Below are 23,276 nucleotides of genomic sequence, written 5' to 3'. Positions count from 1 at the left end.
GGCAGGAGCAGCAGCAACAGCATCTTCTGTTGCTTCTTCTCCTCCTCCCGGGCTCCTGGATATTTTCTCCCTTTTCCAGCCTTTTCCTCATTTTTTCCCCTCCTCCACGTTGTTGTTGTTGTTAGAAAGGCTTCGCGCACCCCCTGGTGCTCTTGCATTTTGTGTGGTGGGAGAAGATTGTCTTCCTTCTCTCTTTCTCTCTTGCTCTCTCTCTCCCTCTCTCTTGCTTTCTCTCTCTCTCCCTCTGGTTGCTCATTATTCAGAGAGAGACACAGAGGGGGCAGAGAGAGGGGGGAGAGAGAGGGAGAGAGGGGAGAGGGGAGAGAGAGGAGAGAGAGAGAGAGAGAGAGAGAGAGAGAGAGAGAGAGAGAGAGAGAGAGAGAGAGAGAGAGAGAGAGAGAGACGGATATCTCAGGTCATCTGCAGCTGCAGCAAGCCAGCGAAGGAGAGGAAAGCAGGAAAGATGGCGATCCTCCATTGCTGAGACCTGGCAAAAGCACATGAGACTCACAAACAACTTCCACAACAATAACAAGAACAAGAAGAGCAGGAAGAGGAGAAAGAGAAAGAGGAGAAGGAGGCAGCAGAGCACCAGAAGAAGAAGCAGCTCACAGCTCCGGGACGCTCCTGTAAGTTCCTGCAATTAAAACCCATCTCCGATTGGTATATATTCACTGAGGGAAGAGAGAGCATTTGTGTGTAGGGACAAGCAAATTCATTCATTCACCCAAGGAGGGTTTTGTTTAGATGGGAGGAGAGGAAGTCTGTTGCATGGACTGGAGGAGGAAGAGGAGAAGAAGCAAGAGAGAGGAGGAGGAGGAGGAGGAGAAGGAGGAGGGAGAAGAGGAGGGGGAGGAGGAAGAGGAGGAGGAAGAAGAGAAGAAGGAAGAGGAGGAAGAGGAGGAGGGGGAGGAGGAAGAGGAGGAGGGAGAGAAGGAGGAGGAGGAAGAGGAGGAGTAGGAGAAGGTGGTAGTAGTGGTGGTTCTGCTTTTGCTTTTGCTGCTGCTTCTGGTAGGAGGAAAAGGAGGAAGGTGGTTAATTAATTTTGTGTAGTTATATTAAGAGAAGAGAAGAGAACATGAAGAAGTGAGGGTAGAGCTGGAGGATGAGGATTGATGCTAAGGGTTTGGGAAGTGGGATCAGAGACAGGGAGAGAAAAGGAGAGAGAGAGAGAGAGAGAGAGAGAGAGAGAGAGAGAGAGAGAGAGCTAGCTCTGTGTTGGCACGACCTAAGCAATCGGGTGACCTCTTTCTCTGTCTCTCCCTTCCTTTCCCACTCTGTCTCCCTCTTCCCTGCTTGCAAAGCGTGTGTGGATATGCCCCCCTCTTTCTCAGGTATTTTGCTCCCTCTCCAAAGTTGGGATCTGGGGCTCGGGCTGTGTCCGCTGGGGATGAGAAGGTTGCTGCTACTGCTGCTTCTGGTGGTGTTGGTGTTGGTGGTGGTGGTGGTGGTGGTGTTGGTGGTGTTGGTGGTGGTGGTGGTGGTGGTGGTGGTGGTGGTGGTGGTGGTGATAGTGGTGGTGGTGGTGGAGAAGGTGGTGAGAGAAGAGAGAAGAGGGGATCGGGAGATGAAGGTTGAGAAAGGAGCGGAGGAACTATCCTCCAGACTGGTGTTTCAGAAGGGGCTGTTTGGAGAACAGCGGTTTCTGGAGAGGAGAAGCCATTACACACGTTTTGGTTTTTTTTGTTTGTTTGTTTGTTTGTTTGTTTTGTTTTGTTTTTTTCACTCCTTTCAAAGGGAGGGGGGAGAAAAGAAAGAAAGGGGAGAAAGCCTCACTACTTCTGGTTCAGTTCCCCAGTGTCTGCTTTCCTTCCAGCCACACAGGGAAGAAGCAGCAGCCCCCATCGGATCACCCTCTCGCTTTCTCTTTATCTCTCTGTCCTCCATTTGCAAGCTGTCTGCTTTGGTTCTAGTCCAGACTCCAAAACACCAGGCTTCTCCACACATTCAGTCTCCAGGCTTTTGTGTTTCCTGGAGTAACCCTGATTTTCTTCTCATTGTACCTTCTAACCTATAGAAAGGGAGCCTGCTAGAGTTCCCTTTATATCCCTCCCCTCCAGAAAAAAAAAAAAAAAGTTTCATTTTAGCGAATGTCTGGGATTGGAAAGACCTTCCAGTTGGGGCATTCTCCTACTACTGGCTTTTTGTGTTTGTGTGTATGAATGTGTGCGTGTATGGATGTGTGTGAGTGTGCGTGTGTTCTCTTTGGTTTGGTTTGGTTCCTTGAGGCTGCTTACATGCTTTAAAAGGAAGTGACTAGTTTGGCTGAGAGCTGTGAACTGAGTCAGGTAAGCCATGTCATGTTGTGGCTCCACCAGAAAATGGAGGAGAGCAGGCTTCCAGGAGACAAAGCTGAGATGAGAAGTGTTCATAAAATTATGGATGTTCTCCATTTTGAAGCTCTGCTTGTGATGGCTCTTTTTTTCCCCCTACTATTTCTTCCTTTTCCATGTGAAACCTTTTGGTGGCTCTTCAAGATCACTTCATTTGTGCAAAGAAATGGAAGGTTTAAGGAAGTTCTCAGGGTTTGTTTTTTTTTCCCCTCCTTCAAGGAAATCATTTCACAAGTTTTTGTATCTTTTGTTTACATTGTAAAGACAACTTTTGGATTTTTTTTCTTTTGATTATTCCTGCAGGGCTTTTGACCTCTTTCAGGACAGTGAAAGGATGAATTTAACATTTTCTGGGAAGTCCTCCTCAGCTTTTAAGTGGCTTACATTCTGTTGCAAGCCATCCTGATGCTGTTATTCTTCAATATGTGAGGGAGGTGGAGGTGGTGGTGATTCTAAACCAGTCATTTGGACTTCTAAGATTTGAGAGTAGTTCTTATCTTTGAGATGCATTATATTGAAACACTCTCAGTTGGATTTCTGCAACAAAACAATGCTGCAAGACCTCAGAGGCACTCTAGAGCTTACTAATATAGGGTTCTTGACCTGCTATGGCTCCTGTATCAAGTTGTTCCATATGTGTAGTAGACTTTAAATCATTTTGTTTCACTTTTTTTTTCCTATTCTTTTATTTTGGGTATTGAAATACTGAAACTCTTTAGAAATACCAGTATGTTTCCTTTACAATGTCACTATAGAAACAAGTTTTTTTTAAATATTATGTCATTTAGACAAAACTTACATTGAGATGTCTTTGCCTTTTAATTTGAAATAATTTAGTCCAGTCTTTTCTGTAAGAAGGCATTGCTGGCAGTGAGTGATTATCAGGGGGACATTCCTTTCCCCCACTCCACACACATATATTCAAACTGGCAATTAGAGAATTGTAATTGACCAAAGCAGAAAATGAAATCCTGCAGGAATTTGGAGAAATCAAGGACGATAATTTTCAACTAGAGCTAAGGTAGACATCTGGAGTATGGGGAGAGCTTCAAAAAATTCCAGGTGAAGTATGGGAGGTAGGTGAGGAAGCCTCAACTGTGCAATGGAAAAAAGAGAAAAACTTGGATTAGGATAATTGAAAAGACTTGTTTACAAGTAGGGGAAAATATAGAAAGGTACAAAGAAGTTAGTTGGCTGTCTTAAGTATTATTGGTGGTTCAGAAGACACTATAGGTTACTCCTACCAGGTTTTTTTTTTTAATTGCTTTTCTTCATTATGAATCAGAACAATAATAGTAAAAAAGATTTATGCAGTGTTGTGTATTATGAAGCGCATTGAGACCCCAAATTCGAGTGGATTCTTTCGGTCAGACAATAATTTCATTCATATGCAAGGAAAACTCCAGTAAATGCAAAAAGTTTCACTTGTGAGAAAATCACAGTTTTGAAACCAAATTGTTGGGCCCTTGATTATTTTTTCCTAGGGGTGAAATGGTTATTATAAAATAAAGAATACTTTCATTCATAATTGTTTACAGTCAATATAGGCATACTTCACATAAGGCTGTCTCAACCAAATCATTTCATAATAACAGTGTTAATATACTGTTACCAACTCTACTATAAAGTTGCGCAACCCAGTGTTAAGGATGTTTGGGCTGTCTCTCATTTAAAACATTTTTCCTACGAAACTAACGGCTCCTTACAACATCATTTCTTTTATCAATGCATTTTTGGGGAACTGATTAACAATGGTGGGCAGGGTATATATGTACATTCAAGTCCAGCTAGGGTATAGTTAGAAAGGTCACTTCTAAGTTTTCAGTTGTGATTCACATACAAAGTAAATTATTCAACCCCTTTAAAAAGTATGTCTTGTTTATAGCGCTTAAAATAACTTTGAGTCATAACATTATTCATTTTCAGGTTTGCTCAATTCCAGTGATAATGTAGAATGGGCCTGTAGTTATACCTAGATTTGGCAACATATCTATGGATGCTCTAAAGTGTTCAATATGATTTTTATATGGAATACATTAAAAAAGAGAGACTTAGGGGTATAATATGGCAAGAGTCAATAAGTAGATTAATATATGGTCAGTTTCTGATTTGTATAAATATGCATTCATTTTAGGTTTATCTTGAAAAAGGACATTGAGGGAATTTTAAAAAAAATTAAACCAGTTTGTGTTATGAAGATTAAACAAGCAAGACTGGCTGATTTTTTTTTTATTTTTTCAACTTGTTTGTCCTATAGATACTGTGTAAAGATTAGAAGGCTTGTTTTGGGGGGAGGAATATACATATAGATATATATATATACATGTACACACATACACATACATATATGTACAAGTATATATGTATAGTATGTATACACACATATATCCAGGTTTTGTGTGTGTGTGTATATACGTGTATGTATACTTTTTAAAGGTAGTTAGTATTTGTATATATGTTGTAGCCTAAGAGACAAATCCATTGCCCTCTTTGATCAAAAAGGATGAGTGGCATGATGTGCTAATCTTCATTGTCTGGCAGTTTTTTCTAGATATGCACATTTGAGTTGCAAGTCCAAAGATGTATGTTGGTATATGCAGTAATGTGAGAAAGCCAAGGAATTACATATCTAACTTCCTTTCTTCTTTGATCTACAAGCCAGAGATCCTGTTCTGTTTTTGGATTCCAGATTGATGAAATCCATTCTGTAAGTTTTTTCTAAGGAACATTTACATTTAGTAGAGATGATTCTGGAGATGTATGTAGTCCATGAGATTCAAGTCCACTGAACAAACTTCTCTTGGATAACCGTATTTACAAGATAGTTCTTATGTTTGTTTGGATCGTTGTCAATTGAATTCAATGGCCACATTCGTTGAAGATTTTGTCTTCTTCATTTTTACCCTTTCATGTCAGTTATAACTTCTATAGAAAACAATATATTTTTTTTGCTAATGAGTCTTCCGGAAAAACAGTGAAAATCTTGCTATACTAATGGACTTTATTGTATTTGTGGTTGGTTTGTCTGAAAGAAAAGAATCATAAGGGGTACTTGGATGAGGATCATATTTTCTGTATTGTGGTGTTTAATAGGTGCCAGTCTAGCTTGTCTTAGTCCTTGGCCTTGATTCTTCATTTTCTTGGTTTAGGTAACAGCACTCTCTTTCCTCTTTGGTATGTGCCTTTATCAAGTTTGTGGTTCATTGGTCATGGGACAGGGAGTTTATAAAGCTGTATTGAATATTTTAAGTTGATGGTTGAAAAGCAGAGTTGCTATTTCACAATCTTAGGCTCACAAATGTAGTGGTATATAAATAATGGTCTCAGAATGTGAAGGATCTGATATGAGTACATAATTGGATGGTTGATATGGAAACTAAGGAAAATCACAGGAATAAAAGGGAACATATTCAGGGCCTATCACTGAATTCCAATAAAATTAAGAGCCAATTCAACTTTATTTGTCATAAAAAATTTTTTTATGAAGTTCCTACACTAGCTGATGACTGAGAGGTAGGCAGTTGTTGTTAGTGAGCTATTAATTGATTAGGGGAAATGAGTGAGGAGAGCAGATAATGCTGGAAGAAAATTCTCCTCCCCATGTGATATGCCAAGACATCTGGCAGATGTTATGTTGGGGCCCTAAGGAATGGACAGTTTAATTTTAGCCCTAGCAAGGAAATGGGAAGGTCTAAGCTCTTTTAATAGCACAAGCCCTAGTTTGGGGGAAGGTTGGGAAAGAAAAGAGAGAAAGAAAGAGAGCAAGGAAGGAAGGAAGGGAGGAAGGAAGGAAGGAAGGAAGGGAGGAAGGAAGGAAGGAAGGAAGGAAGGAAGGAAGAAAGGAAGGAAGGAAAGAAGGAAGGAAGGAAGAGGGAAGAAAGGGAGGAAGGGAGAGAGGGAAGGAGGAAGAGAGGAAAAAGGAAGAAAGAAAGAAGGAAAGGAGGGAGGAAGGGAGAGAGGGAAGCTTTCTTGAAATCTGAAATCTAGAAAGCAGACTAGGCTACTTACTAGAGAGGTTTTTGGATGATGGACAAAAAAACACATCTAGCTTTGTTCCAACAATGTGAAGTTGATTTAGTCAGAGAGAGAGAGAGAGAGAGTCTAAATGTGTTTGCTTTTTAATAACTAGAAGATGTACACTGTGTGATTGGTGAATATTGCATACCTAATTTATCAATCATTCCTTTAAACCCAGAAACAACTAACCACTTAAAAATTCAATAGCTCTGTGAGGAACTCTGTACCACTAATGGGACACAACTATTGATCTTCTTAGTTTAATTTAAAGTGTTGCAAACCTGTTGACTAAAACTTGTTCCTCTGACAGAAGAGAAACTTCTCTGAGTAGTTGTTTGGTCCATTTCAATAGCCTTTAAGTTCCTTTGAGTTGTATAGGCTTTTTCTTTGAAGTGTTCTACTTGGCTTTCCATTTCTATTATCTGGTGCTAGGGAATCCTTTCAAACTTTGAAATATTTGAGATAAATAAGATAGTATCTAGAAAACACTGTAAAACTTAAGGATCTATAGAAATTTCATCAGTGATGATGATGAAATGTGTGGTGATGCCTTTGTAAAATTTGGTTACCCTTTTACAAGACATGAACATTGATAATTGTATTCTGAGGATCTATTTTTGAAATAGCACAGATTAAAATTGGCTTCTTTCTGTGATACCATTTTGTAATACTGATGGAGAGAGTTAATGAAGTTTAATATAATTGTTGGTGCTTTTCCAAAATTAGATACCCATCCAAAAATGTATCCTCCACACATTTTCTAAGTGGTCAGTTCTCTGTAGTATATTAATGGGTAGCCATGCATTTTCCCTATGTGTGGCAACACAATAGATTATCCTTAAAAGGACTCATCAGCATAGAGCAGAGTTTTGAACTGGAGCCCATGGGACACAAGCAAGAGTCTTGAGAGTGCAAAATGGGTTTCTATTTGTTTTTACTTTTCAGTAAGTGAAAGTAATTTTCAAAGCAACAGGGAATGAAGTGTTGAGAATTTTTTTTAACATTTTAAAGTATTTCAGAGTGAGAGCAAAAAATGTCTAATCCAAGAGGGAAATTGAAAAAGGTAGCGCAGGACCCCTGAGCTTCTGGCAGAGATACAGTTAACAGTGTAAACAGTTGAACCTCACTATGGCACTTCTCCAAATGAGTTGACTGTCGAAAATAAAATGTTCCAGAAGAACTGGGAGAACAGGAAAGAAGTTAAAACAGCATGGTTTGTATGCCAGTGCTGGAGGAAGAAAAAATAATAATAAAAAGGGATAGGGAGATGGTAGGGCAGAAGATAATGATCACAAGTTGTATTGTCTTAGGGATAAAGGCCAATAGGAGATGTTTTCTTCAAGAAGAGAGAACTTTGATATATAAGAATTCACATGATCCTTGGAGCTTATTTGAAACCTTTTAAAATTCTTTTGTTCCCTTGTATCTGGAAGACAGCACATACGTAAATGCATACACACACACACACACACACACACACACACATCAGATGGAATAGTTTTGAGTTCACATTTTCAATTTTGGAACTACCATAAAATTTGAAGCTTGGTCATTTTTTTCTTTCTAACATATTTTGTCCATCGAAGGAAATGTGGATGAAATTATAAGTGATTATCTTATAATTATAAATAGTACCAACATAATGACTTTTTTTTAGGGTCAGTATTCAACAAATTTGTTGGCTACTTAGTTTTCAATTCAATAAGGTATCTGTTAAGGACTACTGTGTATCCAGTACTGGGCTAGGCACTAGTCTTACAGAGATAAAAATGGAAACTGTTCTGCTCTCAAGGAGTTTACTTTTGTGGGGAAAAGAGTGGAAGAAGAGTGTATTCTACAGTAATATTGAATGAAATGTTGAAGTGGTTGTTCTCACTTTATATAATTTCTAACAAAAACCACAAATATTGTCACCAATGAAATTGTTGTCCACCATTTGAGGTAAACAAGTAATTGATGTCATTAAAATGTTCTTGTCTAATTGCTAGATGGAGAAATTCTTAAGTTATACTTGGAGTGAAGGTTTCTTTCTTTTTTTTTCCAAGGTCATGGGCATTTGGTATTGATTTCCTAGCTTTCATCTGTTTGCTTGTTCAGTTCACTTCATGTTGCTCCTGGATATTAATAAAATACATCTGTGATGCCTGCTAACTTCTTACCCCAGCCTCGTCCCCAAAAGCAGAGCCTACTGTGGAGGGACAGGGTGTGATTAAATATGAATTGGGTTGGGGAAATTTCTGGAGCTTCCAAAGATGAAGAGTGCTACTCTCAAGGGGGATTTTTAAAAAACCTGGTTAGGTACACACAATTCACTCCTTTTTTTTTTTCTTTTTCAAAGAGAGCAAGAATTGTGCTGCATTCCGTAGTAGAGAGAACACTATTAGAAACAGGAACTGGTTCCTAAAACATATCAGGATCATTCTGTATCTTCATAAAAATATGAGATCAGGGACAGAGTAGGAAACATTTGCTCCAGGTGAGGAGGCAAAGACTTCCGTGGATTCAGAAGGGTTGGAGGACAAAGGGAATTGGAAGCTCAATCTAGACAACTGTGTCAAAAGTAATTAAGCCAAGGATTTGTGGAGAGGCTTATCCACTGTGAGGAGGGGGGGTGCAGCTGGTGAGGGCCCCAAAAGCCCTATAAGCCCTTGTCTGGCCAGTTTAACCAGAACACAGTTGAAGCCTTCCACTTTTGGAACTTTTTTCTCCTTTCACAATTGAGGATAAAGAAGGTAAAACTATGATTGTTTGGTTTTCCAAATGTCAGTGGAGTGCCTCTTACTTCAGCTGGCTTGTGGGTGATTTCTCACAAGTGAGAGTTCTCCCCGTTAACACTGCAAATGTACCCATAACATTGTGCTTATTACTAAGAAAATAATTGATCAGTGGCACAATGTGGGATCCTTGAAAGATGTTTGCTACACAAAGGTTCTAGTACTCACCTGCAGGTTAAGAAATGGGTTTCTAAACCATCTCATTTCTATTGCTAATGAAAAGCTTTGGAAGGGACCTGTGAATTAGGGCTCCAGCTGCTATCATGGTAGGGGAAGTTAGGCCTTGAAAGGATACTTGGATTAGGCGGTCAGAAATGCAAACAGTAGCATCCGAGCAAGTAGAAAATAGGCAGGGCTGTTAAGCAAACAGAAAAGTAGGCTAAAGCATGCCATAATTATGTAGTGGAAATTTGCTGGTAATAAGAGATTGCCTGGCAAGGTGGGAAGGAAAGAAGGAGAAAAGAGGCAGTGGAATGATTCACAAGACAAAGCTAAAGAGGTCTGTGTACTGGAAAGAGCCTACAGGAAAAAAAGAGAAAGTGGTGCTTGCTCTAAAGGTAAAGATAGGGCAGTGAAAGAGGGTACTTTTAACTTTGACATGTGAAATTCAGTTAGCCACCTACTATGTGCTCAGCACTGAGCCTACAGTAGGTGAAGGGGATACGAAGAACAGTATTTCACAAGCTTTTCACTCAAGGAACATTTAACCTAATGGGGATATTGGTGAACTAGCACACTAATAACAGTTGTACAGAGGAGAGGGAGAAGAACAAAACCAGACCAGAGAAAGTGTTTGATAAATGGAGGATGGACAGATTATTTTAACCTGGGAGTGTGGAGTAGGGTGGGTGGGATGTGGACATATTAGGTAAAGGCTTCAGGGAGGAAAGGCCTTGAAAGAAGAGTCTCAGGGATGGACTTCAACCTTCAGAAAAGCATATCCTAGGCAAGGGGTAACAGAATTAGCAAAGGCAGGGAGAAATAAAAAAAAGGAATGGTGAGATTGATGACTGTGCCCATATTCTTTATATCTCATCTTCTATTGCTAAAAAGAATGTTGGATTTGAAGTCCACATTATATGAGGAGGAGGTGGTTACAAATAGGAACTGTGATGAGGAAAAGGGATAGGCTGTATCAATCGGTTAAATAGGTCTGAATGGAAATTAGAAAGGTGACAGCTCCTTAGAAATAGATGAAGTGGAGAATGGAGCACAGTAGAAAATAGCTGCATTATTAATGGATTGAAAATGTGATAGTTCTGTCTTTGAAGCTATCCATGGGGCTTTCTTTACCAACACTGAGGAGAAATAGGGGGAAAAAAAGAGAAAGAAGAAAAGAGGAGGCCACTGGATTACAACAAAAAGGAGAAGAGGAGACAGTGTGTACATGCTGTCACTAGTTCACCTAGTTTGGGGTCAGATGACTTGCTATGGCTTCATGTTAAGCAATGCATTGATCACTGATTGGCTGGTCAATCCAATTCTGTCATATATTAATATGTTGTGTCCAAGACTTTCAGTTATTATGCTGACCAGTGGGATCAAGTGTCCATTATGTGATTGCTTAGTGTCTGCTCTGCCAATATTAGATCTAGGCAATTATAAGCCTATCCTAAAATTCCTTATATCAGGTCATAGCCTTAAGATGATAAAAGCTTAAAAATCAGATAGAGAATGTGTAAGTATGTCTGTAGAGTAAGTCATTTGAGCTTTTGAATAAAGTCAGTTCATTTCCAAAAGACTTTAATTTAGTATTTAGTAACTACAACTAGGAAAGGAATACTTATGGAAGGGCTCATTATAATTTGAATGTCAAAGTTCAGCTATGGGATTTTTTTCCCTCTTTTCTTCTGCTATCAATTGACCATTGTCAGTTCCAGGAATCTCCTGTTTCCTAACACTGGATAAGAACACTGTCTAGAAGGAGAGTAAATTTGATTACATAACTGAAAAGTTCTGCCAACCACCTAGACCTTCAGGAAGTCTTGAGTTTAACCTACTGAACCGAATGCCAGCAGACCCCAGTGGACCCTTTTGATGAAAGAGGGATTTGAGCTAGATTTAGTTATTCAGGGTTGATAATAATCTTCTCTCAGTTCCATTGTGGTGAGTACACCTAAACAGTGTACTTAGGGCATACTTAAACCTGAGTTTTTTCAGTGATTTCTGAAGGTGAATTCCAAAGTGATCGAACAAATTCCAGTGATTTTGAAGGAAACCTTAACATATTGAAAAATAAGTTATAATGTATCAGGACTTGATGATGTCTCAGGCCACTTCGAGCTCTAATCCTGTATGGTTATAGATAAGTAGATTAATATAAAGTGGTTATAGCTTATAGGTAGATGAATTTATGTAAGATGCAGGCTCAATCATTTTAGCATAGCTTGACAATATGTGGTTACTGAAAAATGCCTCATTTTACTGTTCTGTGCTATGAAGGTGATGTGTGCAGTAAGATGATACCATACTGGAGCCAAGTTAGAGAGGAACAATATGCAATAAAACTGTATATTGTAATATAGAGATATACTCTGAGTCATTCCATCCATAATAAATGTAACTTTTGAACTCCAAATTTTGTGTGCACTGGCAAAAACATACCCTTATGTGGTATACCATTAAAACTTATAACTCCTCCTGCTCTTGTAATTCTTGGTGATCTAGGTTGGGGATGATTAGGGTCAACAAGGAAATAGTTTCAAATATTTCCTTTCAAAGTGGAATTCAGTGATAGAAACTAGTTCTATCAACTAAAGGTCCATTTCAAAAATGGTTCAAGACTTTTGAAGTTGTGAACCTCTAGCATTGAAATGCTATGACAAGATCATGGTCACAACAACTCCAGCATCTTGGTTTTTATCTGTTTCTCTGGGAAACTTTACAATTCTTTTCACACTAGAGGAGCTATTACTATTAAAAAGTCACCAGTTCAGTAGGTAGGACAATAGGCTGTATGGGAAATGATAGAACCTTAAGGAAATGACCTTCTAGTAAGTCACTGATAGATAAAAATGCTACTGGGCCTGGGGCCTGCTGACAGTTCATGAATCTTAAGCTTGGGAAAAACTTTGAGTTTTCAGTTTATATTCAATTGTAGCCTTAAATCGAGAATGAGTCTAGATAAATGAAAATCTACCAGATCTTCTTTCCCTGCTTAAGACTTCCAGAGATAGTCTCTTTGTAATGTAGTTTTTGATAGTATACATTAGTGTTGAGTCAGCTAGGTGACAGTGGATGGAGTAATGAGGTGGGAGTGAGGAAGACCTGAGTTCAAATCCAGTCTCAAATACTTCCTAGTTTTGTGACACTGGGCAAGTCACTTAACCTCTGTCTGCCTCAGTTTCCTCAACTGTAAAATGGGGATACTAACAGCATCAACCTTTCAGATTATTGTCAGGATCATATGAGATAATATTTGCAAATTGCTTAGCACAGTGACTGGAAAATAATAGGTGCTTTAGAAGTGCTTTTCCCCTTCCCTTCCTTTCCCTTCCTTTCCCTTCTTTAGTGTCTAATTCTCACATTAAGAAGTTTCCTTAGACAATGGCTATTGTGGTTGGGAAAAAGCTTCAAAAGGACAACTATTCACAGGCAAAAGAGGGTGAAACAGGGCTTTGCTGAAGCTTGTTAGAACTAGGTAACTGTGGCAGAGATGGTGAAATTGATTATTAATACCACTTTAATCAGTAGTCCTAGTTTCAGTGGACTTGATCTGTAAGTTCTAACTGTCTGCACTGACCTGATGTGGAGACTGTTGGCACCAACTGGGCCTCTGAGGGAGTTTTCACTCGCTCATGAACTCACTCACCAAGCATGTGGTAAAGTTCTGCTATGTACCAGGCACTATGCTAAGTGTGGAGACAAAAAAAGCCCCCTGCCTTCACAAAGCTTATGTTCTAATGTTTACAAGTACATAAAAGATAAAAGTAGAGTAAATGGAAGGCAATTTATAAAGTAAGGTGTTATCAATGGGGGGAGAGACCCAAAATAGTTCTTCGGGTGGCATGAACTGAGTCTTTAAGGATTCTCAAGGTGTTGAGGTGAGGAGAAAGTCACTACAAAGGCTGGAATAGGAGATGGAGTGTTGTGTGTGAGGAACAGCAAATAGGACAGTATGACTAAAAGGCAGAGTGTGTGGAGGGGAGTAATGTGTGAAAAGAATTGAAAGGTAGGAAGAGGCCAGTTTGTGAAGACCTTTAAATGCCAAGCAAGAGAGTTGGTATCTGATCCTAGAGGTAATAGAGAACCACTGGAGTTTATTAAGTAGGAGGGGTGATATGGTCAGTTCTGAGCTCAGGAAAATCAGTTTGGCAGGTGGGTGGAAGAAAAACTGGAGTGAGGAGAGGTTTGAGGTAGGGAGACCATTTAGCAGGACTTGACTTCACCAATTCAGAAAAGTCAATGAGGGCTTGAACTAAGGCGGTAGTTGAGTGAGTGACGAGATGGGGGTCATATATGAATAATGTTATAGAGTTTGAAAGGACAAGATTTGACAATTAATTGTATATATGAGGTGAGTGAGAGTAACAAATGGTAAGGATGGTGAGGATGATACTGAGGTCCCAAACCTGGATGATTGGAAGGATGGTGGTGCCCTACACAGCAGCAGTGAAGGGTTTAGGAGCAAAGTAATGACCTCTGTACCCCACCAAGAAGTGAAATCCACATGGGACACTCTCAGTTATAATTTCATTTAGACCTCTATTAGAGGACCTACATCATAATATCTCTGTTTGGATGAATAGAATTCTAATTGGGAATGGAATCTTTGATTTGAGATCCAAGCCAGTATAATTAGTGTACAATCATCTTCAAGGTTGTCCACAAAAGTTAAGATATGTGGATTTTCATTTTGTGCTATTAAAAGTATCATACTTTGACTCAGAAAAGGAGCTGGCACGTCAGGGGACTTATAGAAAAATTGAACTCTTCCTTTCAATTTTCCTGTGGAAATTTAAGCTTCCTGTATCCCTTAAAAGGTACATTCCATTGTTTTGCAAAAAGTGACATGTTGTGCATCACATAAAATATCACACAGCTTAAGAAAGCAGAATTTTCCCCTTCTACTTGAATGAAAGTTATCACCTTGAGTTCCAGTCTCTCTTTCATTCTGGCCTTCAACTTAGTAATTTTATTTAGCTTAAGAGATGAAGAGGTGTGTAGGAACAGATGTCAGCTATAGCTGAAATCCATACTTGCTCTTTAGCCAGTTCAAGTGTTTCAGGACATTCACCCATTCCCTTCTCTGACAGGTGTCATTAGCTTGTGAGTAATCAGTTTCACCTACAGGTCCTGAAATTATCAAGTGTTACATGTTATACGATTTATTAGTGGAAAAATAAGATAATCTAGGCCACCCGTTTAATTAGCTTGTGATTGTTCAATGGCTGCTACACGATCATTTTCATAACCTTGTTTCCAGACAGCAGCTCCAAGAATCAAAATTGATGCTGAAATAGGTAAGTAAATGCTAGAGATTTTGCTTAGGAGAGCATCTGAATTCTATACTTTCTAAAATGTTTGTATCTATTCTTTTTTCTCTCTTGCTATCCTCCCTTAATTTTTTTTCCTTCTTCAGTAGAAAGGTGAGAGGTGAATTTATCTTGGCTGTGATCCAGGATATTATGTGTTACCAAAAAAATAAAACAAAAACAAAACAAAAACAAAAACCCCCAGCGTCCCACAAGTTAAAACAATTAGCTAGGTTGAGAGAATGGCTTTAGAAAGTCTTCAGAGGGCAAATATGGTTATTAATAAATCTATAAATAGGTCTCTCCTCTGACCTCTAGCCACAGTGGCCATAAAACTAAAAAAAGAGAAAATCTGTTATTGACTGGTTTCTCTATTGAAAGTGATCTGCTCTTCCACACCCCATTCCTTTTTATGGAATGCTCTCCTCTCATATTCTATTCTTCACTGTAGGTATTATACACTATTGTATATTTGTGTGTGTACTGTAGTAACAGCTCACATTTACATAGCATTTTAAACCTCGCAAAGCATTTTCTTTGTGTTATTTCATTTGATCCCCAAAACTACCTGGTGAGGAAGATGCCATTTCAGAGAAGAGGAAACTGGGGGTCAGAGAATTTCCCAGGGTAACATCGCTTCTGTATAAGACTTATGTGAGCCCAAATCCAAACCCAGGACTTTTGCCACACTATACCTCTATGATTCTTAATTTCCCTGTCTGCCAATATTTGGATACACTAAGATCCCCAAGGGCAGTGACTATATCTGAAACATCATTGTTTCTCCACTGGTGCCTAGCAGAGATGCTTAATAAATGCTTGTTGAATAAGTGAATGAAAGAGAATGACCTTCCTCATTTGCTTTCACATAGCATTTTGCATGTCTCTAATCTACTTATCATGCAATATTGTATATTGTAATTACATGTGCTTATGTCTCCTCGCCTTAGTAGACTCTTTAAGTTCTATAAGGCAGCAACCAATGTTATCTAAACTTTTTTTTTCCCCCTGCCAGTACCTGGCACATTCTTCACACAGTAGGTGCTTAATTATTGAATGAGTGAACAAATAAACCATTTTAAGACTTAGAAGGCAAGACTACATTTGGGAACAGTGGCCAGTTTGTTCTGCCATAAAAAGAAGCAAATAATAATTTGCTGTTTACCTATCAAATGGAACAAATGATTTCTAGGAAATACAAACAGCCACCTATATTAAAAGTGAGGCTGTTAAGGTGACACCATGATTCACTGGGCCAGATTCTTATTTGGCAGCCTTCTCTCTTCTCTATGCAGTCATTGGTGGAAAATGAGGCACTAAAACATTTGCACACTGGCTGGCCACTCTTCATGCCACTGAGCCGCCTGGAGAAAACTAGCGTGAGCGCACGCGAAATAACTACGCAGAGACTTGGGAGGGGGGCAGGAAGGAGCAGGTGTAGTTGCGCGGTGGTTCTCGGTGCTTCCGCTGCAGCAGCCTTGCAACCCGGCAGCATGTTAATTCGGCTAGGGAGTCAACTGCAAGGAGGGCTTTGATTCTTTGATCTTATGACCCCCCACACACACTTTCCCCATGCCATGTACTAGGGTGGTCTGGGTGAGGCACTGAGAATGACCCAAGGACCTGAGCTGCAGTGGTAAGCGAGAAGACTGTGGGACTGCCCCCGCTTGGTAATTCCTGGTGTCTCTGTGGTGTCCTGCTCAGGGGTCTCTCTGCGTGGGGAAGGGTCTGGGAGGATAGCCCTTCCAGTTAACTTTGGTGTGTCCTTAAGTTTGGTGAGGCCCTGTTAATTGAGAGCAGACAATATTTAAAGGAAATTGGGTGGGAGGAATCCGTGCTCTAGGATCAGTGGAAGAAAGCTGCTCCTTCCTTTTGCACGTGTGCTGGGCAGGTAAGGTAATTAACAAATAACAATTACATACAATTTCATTATATAGGTGGCACACACAACAAATTTACAGCCATAAGTGCAAAATCCTTTCTTGATGACACTTAAAATTTCTGAATGGAAATTCTGAGTGGAAATTTAGGATTTGGTGAAAAGTCCTTTAAAGATCTCCTAAAATCTCACCTCCTAACCTCAAGCAGTGCCATGATCTTTTCACTATACGGTGATTGTTCTTCAAATAATTATATAATGAATTAATTATTTATTGATTTTGTCCGTGGCCTTAGAGTGGACATTTGGGTTATGGTGGGGAATCAAATGAGATAAAAATTGTAAAGTTCTTAGCAAAGTGCCTGGCACATAGTAGGTTCTATGTAAATACTAGCTATTAAAATCATCATCATCTATCATCATCTCTTTTATATTGTGCCTTTTCCCATGTATATCCATATATTTGTTGATTACTTAAACTCAGATTCTTTTAGAGGTTCTCTCTCTCTGTACCCTTGATGTATTAAGCATCTTTACTTAATGAATAGATCTAGTCCATGTTTACCTTACAAATTATTTCCCTGGAATATTGTGGAGAAAAATTAGAAAAAGCATAAACCCTTAGGGCTTCTTGGGGAGAGGGGAGGAGAAAGGATATTGGTGTTCCTTTTTTTTTTTAAAGGTGTCATTCTGTCGTAAATGAATACATAGATTTTATTCTTTCCTTGCATCTAAGCGTTGTTTTTTACTCTCTCAATATGGGAGGTTGGTTGCCTCCTTTGTTGGTTGGCTCAGGTAGCTTTGAGCCAGTTTCCTCCTTACTATCACATAGTCTTGTTTACAAGTGATTTGGTCTTCTTCACAGATATGTTTATTTTAATAATCTCTGTCTCTTTAATCTTCCTAATAATGCCCCAAAATATCAGCTGGTCTGTTGAGATCTTGAGGGGTGGGTAAGCTAATTTTAGTGTGCTTGAATGGTGAATGATGTTTTGGATTGTGGAGTGACTTTTTTTGGTAGGGCTTAGCTGAGTCCTGTGTGCTCTGGCAGAAAGACACATTGGTGGTGGCAAAAGTGGTGGTAGAAGTAGAGGAAGTGGTGGTTCTGTAAATAGGATGGTTTAAAAAAAGAAGACATGAGCAGCTTTTTCTTCTTACAGTTCAGACTTTCCTAGAGGGACAGAGCTAAATGACCTTATGAAACTTTGACATTTGAAATGATGGCAGTTGAAAGTCAATGCCATTCTTATTCTGTGCCCTTCCTGACATAACAGGATGGAAAAAGAGAAGACATCTTTTTGTTGGTTGGTATTCATATCATCTGACTGTTTTCAGATCAGAAATTTTTCATGCCCAAAGGGCCCATCTAAAACTAAAGGGGATGGCAGTCAAAGTGTGGGCTTAGGGGTGATCAGAGATCACAATAACCTGGAATGGCCTTGATAATAGTAATGTGGATAGACTACTATTGAACTGAATCTTGGACATGCTAGGAAGTTCTGCCGGACCAAAGTTGTTGTGGAAAAGACGCTTTTTAGTTTGTGATAAGATGAGAATTAGCTTCACATCCACACCAAAAGAGAGAGGCAGGTATCAGAATTTTATCTTTTCTCTCTGTCAAATATTTATATAATTAGAGACATGGAAGATGGGTTATGTTAGCTATTGCTCAGAGATGCTTTTGGTAATATTATCTCTAAATGGAAAAGTTCACTAACTCTCAGTAGCTTCTAGCACACTACTCATCTGTGGCTCCTCAGAAACGACACTTGATCGCTGCCAATGACCTCCAGGAAGCACTTGTGCTGTTGTCCTTCCATTCCCCTATGGCCCGTTTTTGCATGTCTGTGTTTGGCTGCTGATGGAAAGATGATGGAAAGTATTTTCTATCTTCATAACCCCCAGGCATGTTTTTATAGAGAGGTTTAGGATGCAGGACTCATGTAAGGCCTGATGGTGACACCTTAACTAGAAGCCTGGAGTACCTACCGTCATCGTGTCGCCCTCAAAGGTCTGGCATTTGGTCTGGGAATGATGGAGATGAATGAGTTTGGTTGATCCTAGTGTATTCTAGAGTGGGGAGCATGCTAACCAAAGCCTGAGGTTGAGAGGTGAGATGTTGTGTCCATATAGATCTAGAGATGTGTGCGCTTGCAACTTTGCAATATAAGTTGCTATCCATGTGGTTCATACTGCTATGGTACTGAATCTGGCAGACCATTTAAATATTTACTCCAAAAGATCTTGTTCTCTGTTGGTGTGAAGCAGAGATTCCAGTTATTTTTAGGTCATTTTCATCTTAGCAACCCTGTTGGAGATGAACCAAACATTCTGCTGTAAACTGTCCCCACGTTTTGATAGAATTTAATAAAGTAAAGTTTAATGGTTTGGTCCCAAGAGGAAAGCAGACCATCTGGTTAACAGAAGGTTAGGCCGAATAATGTATCGCTGCTGAGAGTGCCCCAAACCAACCCAGACTATCTGGTAATGTGTCCAGTTGCAGAATGTATTAAGCATGGAAATGGTGCTCTCAGATCTGCAGAGCCAGCAGTTCTGTTACCACTGCTGTGACGCAGGAGATAATTCAGTTGGGCAAGCAGCAGCATGGGGGTGGATCTACAGCACAGGATGTGTAATGTCAACATGAAGCATTGGAGCTGGCAGCCAGAAGGAAAGCAGCCATTTCATGCCAGTGCAAGGAAGCTCAGATAGATTTCTCCACCTCCCCCCCCCAACCTCCCTTGCATCTTGTCCTTTGATGTAGCTTTCATATTATGTGCTAAATGATTGCCTTGTGAATTGTCAACAACGGGATTTGAATTGAGCTTGAGCTGACTTTCTCCCCTTTGGAAGCTGTCTGCACCAACAGGAAAGCTGGGTTTTACCCATGTCAACAATGGGTGGGAAGTGTGCTCCATAAATGGGGAGATGTGAAAGTTTTCAGGCAGGAGCATCTCCCTGGCTTCAGATGGGCTTCCATTGTGCTTTCCTTTGTGCTCGGGGCAGGGACCATGCCTGCAAAGGCTGCAATCATTGGAGCGCCTTGTGCTGCAGCTGTAGTGTGGAGAGAGCTTCAGAAGAGTTGGAGCGATACTGCATAGACTTAGTAATTATGTAATTGCTACGTAACTATAGAGAGCTATCATGATTGTCTAGTTCTCCTGGAAAGAGGGGGAAAAAAGGCTTAAAAATTGGGGGGTGTGGGAGAGGGGAGGTTATTTTCCTTTTTTAAACCTGGAGGCTGCTGCTACCAGTCTGAACTCAAATCCTAACACTGCAGTGAGCAAAGGGAAAAACTTCTTCACAAAGACCCGTCACTCAGTTGACCTTACAAATGTTTGTTTGTTGTTGGTTTAAAAAAAAAATCTCAGTTTCTATTCAGGTCATGGAGTGACCCTCATGAATACGGAAATCTGGCTTGTTTCTAAAAACTTGAGACCAGATCACGGCATGGAGGATTCTAGAACTTAGACAGTGACAGGCCTGGCTGAGTTACTTTTGACCACCAGGGCCTAGTCAGTTTCTACTGCCTTCTCAGTAAAACTGCCACCAGAGTGTTTTATAGCTTTCCTTGAATGGATTCTTGCCTTAGATGTTATTGGGTTGCAACAATGCCGGATAGAAGATTCGCTTCCAGGGCTCCCCAAATACAGGCCATTGGGAAGTAGGTTTTCTTAGAAACATTAATGATAAAGGAAGAGTGGACATTAGTGCTAGGGCTATTCACTCTACCCCCCCCCCCCCCCCCAGAGATTTCAAAGTGAAATCCTCCAAAGTCTAGGATTCAGGTTCACAACAAGGTTGAATGAAATTGTGGTTCAACTCCACCAAGCATAGGACAATCATGGAAAATTAGTCACATCATCTAATCTCACTGTGGACTTTGTCTTTGTTTATGTTAAATAATTCCATGCTTCAATAATCCTGCTTTTCTGCTGGAGGTTTTATGGAGCTGTCAGCATTGAGAGAGTTGCTGTGAATGTAAGATCTTCTTTGGCCTTTAGGCCAAAGATGAGCTTTTCATAATTTAATATGGTGTTCAGTTCAAAGGTTTTTGTAGTCAACACTTTATAATAAAGAAAAATAGCGGTTGACTTCTTTTAGAATTCAAAAGAACTTGCCAATAGGTGCTGTTACTGGAGCTTGGTATCAGTTTGGGGACCTTGGATCCTAGTAATGATACCTGCCTCATAAAGCCACAGGTCGAGACCTGGGTGGGAGATCAAGGGCCATCTTGTTTGACTCTTTCATTTTACAGATGTGGAAACTGAGGCTTACTCTCAGGGTTTCATAGTATCGTAGTCCTGGAGCTGGAAGGAATCCTTAAGGATCCATCTTTTGTAATGTCTTCATTTTTAGATGAAGAAACTGAGGCCCAAGGAGTTTAAGTGACTTGCCCAGTACTTGCAGAAAAGAGATTTGAAGTTAGGTTCTCCAATTCCAGAGTCAGGGTTCTTTTCGTGGTACCATAAATCTCTGTGGAGAAAGTTCTCCAAAGAGGAATCCATCATTGAATTGCTTCTTTTTCTTTTTCTTTTCTTTCTTTCTTTTTTTTTTTTTACAAACACCTCTGTGTTTCACTCTGAATTTAGTTGGTCCAAATAATTCCTTTAAGAAATTTTGATTCTTAGCAAATGTTGGCAGGTTTTCACCAAGCCAGACTGTCTCAGCAATAAACTTTCATTTTGAAGCAATCTGGAGGGATGTATCACCCATGGTGACTGTCTCCTGCATCATTATAGACAGGCTTTGGCATGCATTTGTAGATGACTAAGGATGAAGAAGGTTGGCAGAAAGAGGAGTTGAATTCATAGCTCTTCATATCTTAGGAACCGGACTGACCTTGTTCAGTCTGTAGCTTGTGGGTACTGTGAGTCACATTCCAGTCAGGCTTTCAAAGGTCCTGGAGATTATGGTGGGTGCAGCATGAAATAATCCTGAGAGGAGCCCTTGAGTCTGAGGTGAAGGCCACCTCAAAGATCTCCTTCTTCTCTATCCAGCAACAACAATTGGTCAGTGAAGTCCTTGATGGTGAGCTTTTACATTGTTTTCTTGCTCATTGATTAATCGCCGACTGTGTGCAAAGTTTGTTAAGAAATCCTGTGGTCAATCCTGGATTATGACTCATAACCATGTTTCACTTTCTTGTGGACTCCTGGTAGGTGGGTAGACATTTCTTTTTTTCAATTTTGTGTCTGTGGTGATGGTGTTGATCCACTCGGCCTTTTCTTATTTATTTATTTAATTTTTTACAATAACATGTAAGAACAATTTTAACATTTTTTTTCAATTTTTGAGTTCCAGATTCTCTCCCTCACTTCCCACCCCTCTCTTTGAGAAGACAAATAACTTGATATAGGTTATACATGTGTAGCATACCAAATACATTTCCACGTAAGTCATTCTGTGAAAGAAAACACAGACAAAAAACTCCAAGAAAAATGAAGAAAGTAAAGAAAAAGTATCTTTGATCTGCATTCAGGCTCTATCAGTTCTTTCTTTGGAGATGGATAACACCTTTCATCGTAAGTCCTACAGAATTGTTTTAGATTATTGCATTGCTGAGAATAGCTAAATTATCCATAGTAGATCATTAAACAATATTGCTGTTACTGTGTACAATGTTCTCCTGGTTCTTCTCATTTCACTTTGCATCAGTTCCTGTGAGTCTTCCCATGTTTTTCTGAGAGCATCCTGCTTATCATTTCTTAAAACACAATAGTATTCCATCACAATGGTATACCGCAATTTGTTCAGCCATTCCCTAAGTGATGGACGTCTCAGTTTCCAATTCTTCGCCCCCATTAAAAGAGCTGCCGTAAATATTTTTGTACATATAGATCCTTTTCCTTTTTGTTTTTTATCTCTTTAGGATACAGACCTAGTAGTGGTATTTTTTGGTCAAAAGGTGTGCATGATTTTAGCCCTTTGGGCACAGTTACAATTGTTCTCCAGAATAGTTAAATCAGTATACAACTTCACTGATAGTACATTAGTGTTTTAATTTTCCCACATCCCCTCTAACCTTTGTCATTTTCCTTTTCTGTCATATTAGCCAATCTCTCAGGTGTGATGTAGTAGCTCAGCATTGTTTTAATTTGCATTTCTGTCATCAATAGTGACTTAGAGCATTTTTTTCATATGACTATAGATAGTTTTGATTACTTTGTCTGAAAACTGCCTGTTCATATCCTTTGACCATTTATCAATTGAGGAATGGCTCTTATTTTTGTGAATTTGACTCAGTTTTCTATATGTTTGAGAAACAAAGTCTTTATCAGAGAAACTCACTGTAAATTTTTTTCACAGTAATTATTAACAACTATGTATTTCCCTTCATCCTATTTCCCCCTATTTATCCTACTCTTTATCTTTTTTTACCCTATCCATTCTCAAAAGTGATTTGCTTCTGACTTTTACCTCTCCCAAACTGTCCTCCCTTCTGTCAGCTCCCCGCTTCCCTTCTTTTATGCCTTTCCCTTCCTACTTTTCTGTATGGTAAGATATATTTCTATACCCATCTGAGTGTGTATATTATTCCCTCTTTGAGCCATTTCCAATGACAGTAAGGTTCATGTGCTCCCTTCTCTGCTTCCTTCATTTCTCCCTCCACTTTAAAATCTCTTTCAGCCCTCTTCTATGTCAGGTAATTTATCTCATTCTACCTCTTCCTTTCCCCTTCTCCCAATGCATTCTTCATTTTCATCCCTTAATTTTATTTTTTTAGATAATCATACCATCACATTCAACTCATACTTCTGCTTTCTATGTATAGTCCTTCTAAATGACTTAATGAGAA

General features: G+C 39.5%; 1 protein-coding gene across 4 annotated transcripts in view; it reads left to right on the top strand.

The window, feature by feature from the left end:
• Window positions 1–374: 374 nt before the first annotated feature.
• Window positions 375–23,276, top strand: part of ZNF462 (zinc finger protein 462) — a 155,819-nt gene continuing 132,917 nt past the window's right edge. Inside the window, exon 1 of one of the 4 annotated variants that reach the window (XR_003569141.1) lies at window positions 375–629. The gene's annotated coding sequence lies outside the window, so the exon portion shown is untranslated. Of the gene's footprint in view, window positions 630–1,213; window positions 1,335–23,276 lie in introns of those variants that run through there. The other 3 variants (XM_027862753.1, XM_027862757.1, XM_027862756.1) reach the window with 3 other exon arrangements.

Source organism: Vombatus ursinus, unplaced genomic scaffold (genome assembly GCF_900497805.2).
Source record: "Vombatus ursinus unplaced genomic scaffold, bare-nosed wombat genome assembly UNPS02014770.1, whole genome shotgun sequence".
Lineage (NCBI taxonomy): Eukaryota > Metazoa > Chordata > Mammalia > Diprotodontia > Vombatidae > Vombatus > Vombatus ursinus.
The sequence above is the reverse complement of the archived record's forward strand: the minus strand, read 5'-3'. Positions and strand labels throughout refer to the sequence as shown.